The 12,094-nt window shown below is 35.9% G+C and overlaps 1 long non-coding RNA gene across 1 annotated transcript; it reads right to left on the bottom strand.

The window, feature by feature from the left end:
• Positions 1–160: 160 nt before the first annotated feature.
• LOC134669008 (uncharacterized) lies at positions 161–9,947 on the bottom strand. The gene is made up of 3 exons (XR_010098844.1): positions 9,016–9,947; positions 6,848–6,930; positions 161–307 (listed from the first exon to the last, which is right to left on the bottom strand). It is a non-coding gene; the product is annotated as an uncharacterized LOC134669008 (long non-coding RNA).
• Between the last annotated feature and the right edge of the window lie 2,147 nt (positions 9,948–12,094).

The following is a 12,094-nucleotide window of genomic DNA, read 5'->3' as shown; positions in this document are numbered from 1 at the left end:
TGCAATGAATTAATAGTAGGTAGGTAACTGTCTACTGATATACATTTTTTTTTATTTCTCCTTTTGTGTTTATTTGTATATACCTACGTAATTAATTAGTTTTTTAAGGATCGTTTTATACGAGGAAGTCATGGACGGTGTAAAACAGAGAGGTGGAATATCATTTAAATTTATATTATTTAATTACTTTGAATTACTGTTACATAACATTTTAGATACTGCTATTTGACACATTATGGATACAAAAATATTTACTATTACAGTGTTTTATTTCATCGTTGAAATCCGTACATTTCTCGTTAGGTACCTGAAACAGAAAAAGGTTAAACTTAGTAGATTTAGACCACGAAAAGTCTGCAGTGATTTTGATAGCCCATCAGGCAGTACAAGTGTCTTCTGTCATAATTTCATCGAGATTTGACGTTTAAGAAAACACTTGCACTACGTGAGCTATCAAAATCTGTGACTTTTCTTGGTCTAACTCTACAAACAGATCGGTTTGGAAACGGAGTTTAATTACTTAAGTATACCGAATTTTTCTGGGGCCTGTATACTTATTATTATTATTTGGAGCCTTACGTGTCCCACTACTGGGCAAAGGCCTCCCCCCAATTTCTCCACAGATCTCTTTCCGATCCTGTGTCTGGCCACTCCTCCAAAAAGGAGTCTCGTTCATCCCGCCATCGCCGGCGGGGTCTGCCAACTCCCCGATTTGAGTTTTCGGGCTCCCACTCTGTAGCAATTATACTTATATACTTATTTACGTATATATATATATTATAATGTAATTTATCAATTATGATTATGATATGAAGTAATTTAAAAAATGTTTTGAGACACAAACATATTAGGTAGGTGCATTGTAATAAAACCCCATATAACCATTCCAGTCGCAGAATCATCAAAGTGGTAACTAAATGTCAGATGTGTCGTAACAGAGTCCACACAATGTGTCTAGAATTGTTTCGAAACAAAGTGTCGTCGCCGTGTGTACACTTTTCCGTAACAAGGTGTCGACACATTTGTGTGCACTTTGCGTGCGGTTTGCGACTAAATCTGACAGCAAATTTGTGACAGCAAATGTCAATATAAAATACCTCTTGAAAACCAAGGTTTGTCAAACTACTATTAGTGTCTCGTGTGCTCGTAAGTAAATTCTAGTAAGTTATCATGGGCGATGCAAATGATAATAATCGACCAAAATCATATAAACACCCAACACCCGTCAACCTTATACAGAAAAGTTTTTAAAGAAATGCAATAAGCTACTTAGGTCAGCCAACGAATGCTCCAAAAAGTTGTAGAGGGAAATGCTCGGAACACAATTTTTGACTCTGTAACTTGGTTTGGACAAGTTAGGAGGTGAACATATCAAAAGTCCCCGGCCGTAGCCCTTGAGCGGGGGGAAGAGAGGGGGCTTTGTTTGAAGGTCCCATTTTCCGGTTTTTCGATTATATCTCGGAAACTATGCATCTTAGCGACATGGCCATTTAATTTTATACAAAATGAAAGTTAATTTAATTTGTTACAAGTTTATTCAGTAAATTTTTTTGATATGTTGAATAGTTTTTGAGATATCCGCTCTTGAAAGTTTATTTAGGGCTCTCAATTTTATCTTGATATATCTACATCAGTGAAGGTAGTAGGCCGTGTATGGTATAGTTTTCGTATAAATCTGGGTTGCTGAATCCATTTAAGGTATCACATTGACACCATTCCACAAAATTAAAAAAAAACTTTTTAGGGTTCCGTACCTCAAAAGCAAAAAACGGAATCCTTATAGGATCACTCGTGCGTCTGTATGTCTGTCCGTCTGAATACACAAAATAGTTCTTTACCTATAGATGACAGGAAAACCTATTAGAAATGTGCAGTCAAGCGCGAGTCGGACTTAATGTACGGAACCCTTAATACGCGAGTCCGACTCGCACTTGGCCGGTTTTTTTTAAACTCCTCTTGACGCTTAACCGCTGAACCGATTTCGTTGAAATTTGGTATAGAAATAGTTTGCGTCCCGGAACAGGACATAGGATAGATCTTATAACCATAATCATCTTTTGAAGGTGTGAAAAGTGGCGTGGAAATCTGTACGGGAAATCAATAACCGCTGAACCGATTTATATTAAATTTGGCATGGTCTACATCTTTGATTTAGTTAAAAATGATAAAAAAACATGACTTCAAACCTAAACTTAAACAGTATTAACTTCAAGAAGTCAATTCTGAATTCCCCCCTACACCTCATTTCACACCTTTAAAGGATGATTTTTGAGATAACTTATTATGTCCTGTCTCGGGACTCAAAATATATGTGCACTAAATTTAAATTAAAACTGTTCAGCAGTTTAAGCGTGAAGAGGAGTTAAAAAGAAAGTATTTTAATAAGTTTATATGTTTTTACTTTGGAATGGTGTCAATGTGATACCATAACTAAATTTGGTACTGCGAATTTATACGAAAACGATACCAAACATGGCCTCGTAGCTTTACTGTTGTAGAAGTTAAAAACAATTGAGAGCCCTAAATTCTTATTACTTGGCCAAACTTGTGTAGAAGGAAAAAGAAAAATAAAAGTCTTCGGCAGGAATATAAGACACAAATATTTTTTTTTTTGCGTTACTATTTCAATCATCAAATATAAACATACCTTGATTATGTTATTCTTGTGAGATCCTCATAGATAAACAAAAACATTTACTTAAAAAATTACGAGGTCGAAATGTCACGGAACTTGTGAGAGTAATATGTGAAAAATAAAAACTTTTATGACAAAAAAATCTGGACACAATTTAAGAAGCATCCAATTGCGTCGAGGAATCATCTTATTTTTGCTTGTTTCATTACCTCCTCGCTTCTTTTTTTGTCCTTTATATTCTGTAGCAATTTGTTAGATCTGAAAATAAAGATAACTTGCGTCGTCACGGATGTCGATTTATAGGTTTTAGGGAGTGCAGAATTCGAAAACGATGATCATTTTATAATCCAAGATGGCGGCTACGTATTTTGTCATAAAAGTCGTCATGAATATCGTTTTATAGGTTTTAGGAAGTGCCGATTTCGAAAATGATGACCAGTTTGGAATCCAAGATGTGTGCTGTGCACTTTGTCATAAAAGTCGTCATGGATATCGTTCTATAGGTTTTAGGGAGTGCAGAATTCGAAAATGATGACCATTTTGGATTCCAAGATGTCTGCCGTGCACTTTGTCATATAAGCCGTCATAGATGTTGATTTATAGGTGTTAGGAAGAGCAGATTTCGAAAATGATGACCATGACCAATACAACGACATCCATGTCGACTTTGGACATAGTGCATGGCCGCCATCTTGGATTCCAAAATAGTTATTATTTTCGAAATCTGCGCTCCCTAAAACCTATAAAACGACAGCCATGACGACTTTTATTACATATTGCATGGCCGCCATTTTGGATTCCAAAATGGTCATCATTTTCGAAATCAGGGCCCCCTAAAACCTATAAAACGACACCCATGACAACTTTTATGACATAGTGCATGGCCGCCATTTTGGATTCCAAAATGGTCATCATTTTCGAAATCAGGGCCCCCTAAAATCTATAAAACGACACCCATGACAACTTTTATGACATAGTGCATGGCCGCCATTTTGGAATCCAAAATGGTCATCATTTTCTAAATCGGGGCCCCCTAAAACCTATAAAACGACATCCATGACGACTTTTATGACATAGTGCATGGCCACCAATTTGGAATCCAAAATGGTCATCATTTTCTAAATCTGCGCCCCCCAAAACCTATAAAACGATACCCATGACGACTTTTATGACATAGTGCATGGCCGCCATTTTGGATTTCAAAATGGTCATCATTTTCTAAATCGGGGTCCCCTAAAACCTATAAAACGACATCCATGACGACTTTTATGACATAGTGCATGGCCACCATCTTGGAATCCAAAATGGTCATCATTTATGAAATCTGCGCCTCCTAAAATCTATAAAACGACACCCATGACGACTTTTATGGCATAGTACATGGCCGCCATTTTGGATTCCAAAATGGTCATCATTTTCAAAATTGGGGCCCCCTAAAACGTATAAAACGACATCCATGACGACTTTTATGACACAGGGCATGGCCGCCATTTTGGATTCCAAAATGGTGATCATTTTCGAAATCGGCAATCCCTAAAACCTATAAATCAAAAACAAAGTGTTTGGCTACCATCTGCATGCAAGACATTTCTATTATTTTTACGTACAAAAATGGCCCCCTGTCAACTTCCAAGCGAGATTTAATCGATAATTTATTCGATTAATATTCAGATTAATTCAATTTAAATCCATGTTAGGTCGACTAAACTAATCGCGATTAAAATTTGAGGATTAAGTTTTTTTATTCCATTAATTAGTCGAATAAACAGTTAATCTATTAAGTCCCATCTCTGACCACGGCATTTTTACACTTTGAGAATATCTGAAAACAAATGAACACAAGGAGCCATTTTGCAAATCCAGTAACTTTGTTATTACTTTTGACAGCGCGTGTCATGTGTCTACACAGAGTCGACACAAAGTCGAAACATTTGCGACTACTTTGTGACTGCAATATTTCTCAGCCTTAAACCATATTTATACATCATAATTAACAAGTTTCGTAGTATGTAAAGCGTTATTTCTGTTATTTAAGTATAGTATACGCATCGAAATACTAAAAATGCATCAAATAATATAGTTATGAACACAGGCACTGAGAAGTAAACAATTTCATTTCCGGCTAAACTAAAACAATGTGGTGGCGCGTTGATTATATTACACTTAGTTTATCAAATCACTCGAGCAGTTTAATTCCCCATAATAATTTAAGTCCTATTGTAATATAAATGCAAACAATATATAATTACGTCTTGTAATCCGTTTTAGAGATGGCGTATTAATGTCACTTATTTTTATTTAACTATTTTTCCATCTGACAGTTTCCATTTGACAGGAACAAAATGAACGAATGAACGAATGATTTTGGCATAAAGTAGTCGCAAACCCGAAACAATGTGTGCACACGGCGACCACACTTTATGTCACTTTGTGTCATGTGTCGACCCTTCCCCATTTCTGGTAACTGTGTCGACACGGCGACGACTCTGCGACTGGAATTGTGACCGAAACAGATTGTGTCGACACAAGATGTGTCTACACCGCGTCGTAACGGCGACTGGAAATGGTTGTATGGGACTGGTCACTGACGTTTTTTTAACATTACAATTTTATTATTCAAATATTGTTTTGATATGTTTTGTTACATGTTGTAATTAGAAGTTCTTCATTATGGACCAAAACTTGGCGAGCAATTTTGGGTTTATAAAACCTGAGTGACCCGTTTTAGTACATTTAATTATACGGTATATTAGTACAGCCTTTACAGTCGTGTCACTTCATTCGACCAAAAACAGCAACAGGAAAACACGTTTATTCTTTTACGAGTTCTGTCAAAATAGTACGCACATCAATACCTAATCTTAATTCGGAGCCATTCCAAATAAGTCCAGAAAAATAGTACGCACATCAATACCTAATCTTAATTCGGAGCCATTCCAAATAAGTCCAGAAAAATAGTACGCACATCAATACCTAATCTTAATTCGGAGCCATTCCAAATAAGTCCAGAAAAATAGTACGCACATCAATACCTAATCTTAATTCGGAGCCATTCCAAATAAGTCCAGAAAAATAGTACGCACATCAATACCTAATCTCAATTCGGAACAATTCCAAATAAGTCCAGAAAAATAGTACGCACATCAATACCTAATCTTAATTCGGAGCCATTCCAAATAAGTCCAGAAAAATAGTACGCACATCAATACCTAATCTTAATTCGGAGCCATTCCAAATAAGTCCAGAAAAATAATACGCACATCAATACCTAATCTTAATTCGGAGCCATTCCAAATAAGTCCAGAAAAATAGTACGCACATCAATACCTAATCTCAATTCGGAACAATTCCAAATAAGTCCAGAAAAATAGTACGCACATCAATACCTAATCTTAATTCGGAGCCATTCCAAATAAGTCCAGAAAAATAATACGCACATCAATACCTAATCTTAATTCGGAGCCATTCCAAATAAGTCCAGAAAAATAGTACGCACATCAATACCTAATCTTAATTCGGAGCCATTCCAAATAAGTCCAGAAAAATAGTACGCACATCAATACCTAATCTTAATTCGGAGCCATTCCAAATAAGTCCAGAAAAATAGTACGCACATCAATACCTAATCTTAATTCGGAGCCATTCCAAATAAGTCCAGAAAAATAATACGCACATCAATACCTAATCTTAATTCGGAGCCATTCCAAATAAGTCCAGAAAAATAATACGCACATCAATACCTAATCTTAATTCGGAGCCATTCCAAATAAGTCCAGAAAAATAGTACGCACATCAATACCTAATCTCAATTCGGAACAATTCCAAATAAGTCCAGAAAAATAGTACGCACATCAATACCTAATCTTAATTCGGAGCCATTCCAAATAAGTCCAGAAAAATAATACGCACATCAATACCTAATCTTAATTCGGAGCCATTCCAAATAAGTCCAGAAAAATAGTACGCACATCAATACCTAATCTTAATTCGGAGCCATTCCAAATAAGTCCAGAAAAATAATACGCACATCAATACCTAATCTTAATTCGGAGCCATTCCAAATAAGTCCAGAAAAATAGTACGCACATCAATACCTAATCTTAATTCGGAGCCATTCCAAATAAGTCCAGAAAAATAATACGCACATCAATACCTAATCTTAATTCGGAGCCATTCCAAATAAGTCCAGAAAAATAATACGCACATCAATACCTAATCTAAATTCGGAGCAATTCCAAATAAGTCCAGAACAATCGGGGTCAAGTCGCACGCGTCCTTGTTCAGTTTCGACCTTTCTGAAAGAAAGAAGAAATTTGAATCAATGGTGTAGGGATTCATTCTCGTATATCTTCCTACGTTCATATTTTAAACTGTCGTGAGACATACTAAAACTAGTCACTCATGCAACATGTTTTGAAGAGCCTAGGTCTACAAACAAGATTAAAAACAAGTGAGTCTAAACCGTAAAATTATTCAATGTTTTGTTTGTTTGAATATTAGGATGTTTGGTTATCCATCCATATGTGACGTCCCACGGGTAAAGGTACCTTATCGCGGTTGGCAATTATTCTATTATTAACGCCGCTCCAATATTATTGAGGCGCTATGCGACGTAAGCGCCAGCCGCCGTAAGGTACCTTTTGCCGTGGAACCTCACATATATCCATCACTAGCAAACGGCTAACCGCATTTTGGCACATACGTACTTGAAAAGGATATAAGATACTTTAATCTAGAAAAACATCCCTTGACTCTTCTGACTGAACCTTTTTTCATTGGGGATTGTAATTTAATACAATGCCACTAAGGTATTGGGGGCAGTTTAACAAATTTTACGTGAACAAAGTCCCTAGCTGGTCCATTATTACTGCTCTTATATGAGGCATTATCTATGAAAAGGGACCTTATTGTCGATGGCGCTTACGCCGCACAGCGTCGCGCGGCATTGTATTTATATCGGAGCAACGTTAATAATAATGGTGTAAGCGCCATCGACAATAAGGTCCCTTTGCATAGATAACGTCACATATGTATAACAATAATGTTTTGTCAGATAGAAAAATAACAGGAAACTGGATTAAAAAATGTATTTGCACATTATCTTGTTTTTTATCACAATTTACAGTTAAGTACCTACCTATTTTTTTTACCTATTTTACTCAAATATTTTATTTTCATTTCATGACTATTCCTTACTGTTGATTGTGGTTGTTAAAAAATACAAGTAAAAAAAAACTGTTTGAAATTTTAGTTGTACCTAATATAATAATATTTTTTGTTTAACTAAATCTTGCAAAATCCGTTTTCCTAGCTGGATCTACTCGTAAATTAGCGTGTCAGTTTTATTCAAAAGGGAAAAATTGGTCTAACACTTTTCAAAATTAAATTTATCGAATGTTTTAACACTGATTTGATAAAACGAAGCTCCTTCTTGTAATTTCTAGACTAAAAATGAAGTTTAATAAACTCATTTACATTGTTATTTTTTAAGATTGTCCGTTGATAGATGGATTTACAAAATTTATATCAAATATGACTACATTTTTTCATTTAACTTGCTGTAGTCAAGAAGTAGGTACATAAGATAGTTAAAATATGTTACTACATACTCGTTCATACTACATACACCTTCATTGTATACCTTCAAAGTTTGCTCTCCTGTACGAGTAGAACTGTTTAACTTATATCTTTGCTACCGGTGCTACTTCTTACTAAGATCCCCCTATTCAGTAGCTCCTACCTAATTTAGTTTCGCTGAAGCTGCCTATTCGCGTAACAGTAAGTTTCTAGCAGGCATAAAATATACTCAGGTACTCATGGGGCCGAGCAGTTTCATAACTTATATTCAGAGCTCTAATAATAGAGGTCTATAATAGAGGCTCTAGTAAAGAATAATTTAGTCTTTTCACAAAAATAAGTAGGTTTAGTTATCACATTATTCAGCATCTAAATACATTTTGGTATGTTTTATCATTTAGTTCCATACTTATGCTAAATTAATGTATTTTCAACGGAATTCGGAAAATTTTCTTCAAAAAAAAATGTAACCAAAGTAACTCCCTACACGTATATTAACTATTTACATTTATTGTTAGGTACTAAGGTCTAAAATTAATGTTAATTGAATAACATAGTTTAGCCTCAATTGTGGGTAAAACAATAGCTTGTCTCTGAAAATTATATAATTCAGTCTCACTAACCTAGCCACCGCGCCGCGCCGCCATACAATCGAGTTAAGCTCTAATTTTCAAATGACATGCTGAAATAACATAAAATTTAAAATGAACCCTCTAGTAAGGTTAATGCTTACACTGAAAGTAGACCTGAAGGTTCTATAAAATTGTATCTTTACGCCATAAGATAAGTCATATGGTACATACTCGTACGTGCTCTGGGAGGCGAACATCGAGCCCGGTTGTCTAGTAGGTACACGTAGAAACTGGTTCGAATGAAATACGGTTATTGTCTGTTTGGAATTTCAATCTAGCACTTTATACAAATATTATAACGATAATTTATATTAAACACGATTACACAGGCATTTTAACTTAGAAAAACTTTTCTTTTGCCCTTGTGTAGGCCAGTGTGAGCGTCCTGCATTATTCTTCGCAAACTAGAATGCTGGTGGAACTCGTGTCGAATCGAAATATGTCTGCTTATATTTTTAAACAGAATATGCCACAGCGCTTTATCCTTGTTCTTCCACAATAAATCTGCAGTCTTTTCCTTAATCCTACGCATATTTTCCTCCAGTCTCCTGGCTTTTATTTCCATTTGTATGAGCGAACGGGTCGTATTTGTCAAAAGACGGTACAGGTATTCTTTCCTCCTCGTTTTCCCGGGCTCTGTTGCATTTGTCGGCAAACCGTCCTCGAGGTAATCAGGGTTAACTGTTTGTAATTGTTTAGTTTTATTCTTGAGAATGATGCCGGCTAGGAGAATGATAAGCGCGAAACTTAGAAGCATGAGCAGTTTCGCATGGTTGTAGAGTGGTTTGGTTATAAAATTCATGACAGATTTGGGTGGTACATAATTCACTAATCAGGTTTCATCGGGCTGCATGTCAGATAAGCAACAAGTCCTGACAAGTCCGTAGGCGCGCGCGGCGCCCTCTCGCGGCTCGGGCGTGGACGGCACTGCCGCGACTGAAAACACGCCGTTGCGTCTCTCCCCACGAATTTCCCCAATGACTTTTCTTTAGAGATGTGAGAAGGCATTCTGTTTGGATACGGACGTCGAATATTAATGTATCTAGGGAGTTCGGAAAATATTCGTAGACAGAACTCACCGTTTACGTTTAATGAATTTGTTTGAAACAGGCAAACAGCTGAAATTAGAGGATAAATACACGTCAGGTTATACTTATTGTATTTACACATAGGCATTACCATCAAGAGTAGCGCCACGTGCATTAAATATTGATACGTAAAATTGAATAAGTATATAATATATCTTCGACCTATTCTAGCTATTATGGTATATATTAATTAAATCAAAATAAAAACATTTAACTACCTATAACTTTAAAAGTAACTTAAAAGAACAAGTACCTAACTACCTAAGTATAGACTTTTATTAAAACTGTTAAAAAGGCAGGCATCTTTATTGACAACATGACAATAAGGTTACACGTTTTAAAAATATCTCTAAGTATACATATAGTCTGGTTATCACTTGACGATATGTTGTACCTACTTAAGTTGCCAGACTATTCCAGACTTTTGTCGCAAATAGAATATCAATGTTTCTGCGCTCCCTGTCCCCGGAGGTGCGTAAGTGGAGAAGGGGTGCGGCGTCCGCGGCAGTTCCCTGTCATTATCACCGGCGAGTTACCTGACAAACCTTTACAGACCTACTATTACTATACTATAAAATTAGACAGACAGATAAAACTATACATTGTTGGGATACCCGTAAATCATAATGTTTACAGGTTGATTTATTACAGATGTAGTGCATAATTATTTTCCATCGTATCTTCACGGAAACGTATGTGTCTTGATATTTCAGTCAGTCTCGGTACAAAACGTACTGAGGTTGACTGAAGTATCATTCATGTCATGACAAATACGAACATGTCCGAGAAAATGTGATGGGAAAATGGGTACCTACCGTGCAGTATGCACATTAAAGATCATTTTAACAAATGTTTGTACTTATAACAAAGCCAAAGAAGAATATTTGGAAATTGTATTCTGTTCCAGTATTTATGTACTATAGGTATATTTATGTCAACATGTTCTTGGGGCAGCCAGAATTGCATTTCGAAATTATTAATATGCATAAACGGCAGACTGATGCAGTAGTAATTGCAAACCAAAACCTTCATAGAATTTAAAACGCGTCTGACTGTAAAAATGCGTTTAACAATTTCCTAAAAAATACATATTTTAAAGTGACCTAAAAAGATAAAGGTAATTCGTTTTACTTGCGTTTAAGTAAAAATGTGAATCAAAATAACAAAGAAAATACCTGGTCGATTTGGTAAATTTAATTAATCAATATTCAATATCGTATACAAACATCAACCACTGTAAGTTTATGATAAAACATAAATTGGGTGTCGGAAGACAAGTCCAATATTGACAAAGACAAAAGAAGGCTTAAAATATAATTTTATCAAACTGATCGACCCTCCACAGTCCGGCTCATTGGTTCTGTTGTCTCAGCCCAGCTGCTAAACTGAGATAAGGGACCCCATCTTTTAAGTTTCTTCCTTTAAATCGATTTTAGGGTCTTTCCAAATAATATTTAACAACAGTATACAGTCACCAGAGATATATCGGAGTAGCAAGAGAGCTCAAAAATGTTTTCGACTGTTAGGCAGGTGGAATTTTTCTCAATTTTCAATCACGGTTCTTTGCCTAATACGGGATTAATTTCAATCAACATATATTTAGTCTAAAATTGTATTTTAACTAACTATTATTTAGACAGGTAATTTTGAAAAACATCATGTATAGGTAACAGCACAGATCATATTAAAATTATTAAAAAAACCAGCTATGATTTTGTATAAGTGTTAGGTATTTTTTTTTAAATATGCATAATCTAGCTGCACTCTGCCTCAGGTTAAAAACGCCTATACACCGGAAAATCATTCCCGAAGTGATTAGTCCTCACAAGAGGGGGCTGTAATCGAGTATGTTTTGTCAATTAGGCCTCCTCTCAGGGGGCGCTAAATTCCCATTTGCTTCGGAGTTGTCTGTGTGATTATCCTTTTAGAAAGGGGCGGTTGGAATTTATAGTTTTCCGGGTAACTCCATTAGGGTGATCGATACTGAGGTACATTACGACTGCTTTTAGCGGGTACTGAAGCAATGCTCGTTTCGCAATGGGTACACTGCTGCTCAAAGTGGGTCATATATTTACAAACCGTATGGAGGAAATGAGAGCTGTAGTAATCGTCGTGACTCTCTGCACCACTATATAGGTACATACTTAACCCCGTTAAAAAAA

This window comes from Cydia fagiglandana, chromosome 11, assembly GCF_963556715.1.
Source record: "Cydia fagiglandana chromosome 11, ilCydFagi1.1, whole genome shotgun sequence".
Lineage (NCBI taxonomy): Eukaryota > Metazoa > Arthropoda > Insecta > Lepidoptera > Tortricidae > Cydia > Cydia fagiglandana.
This window is presented reverse-complemented; position numbering and strand designations above follow the sequence as displayed.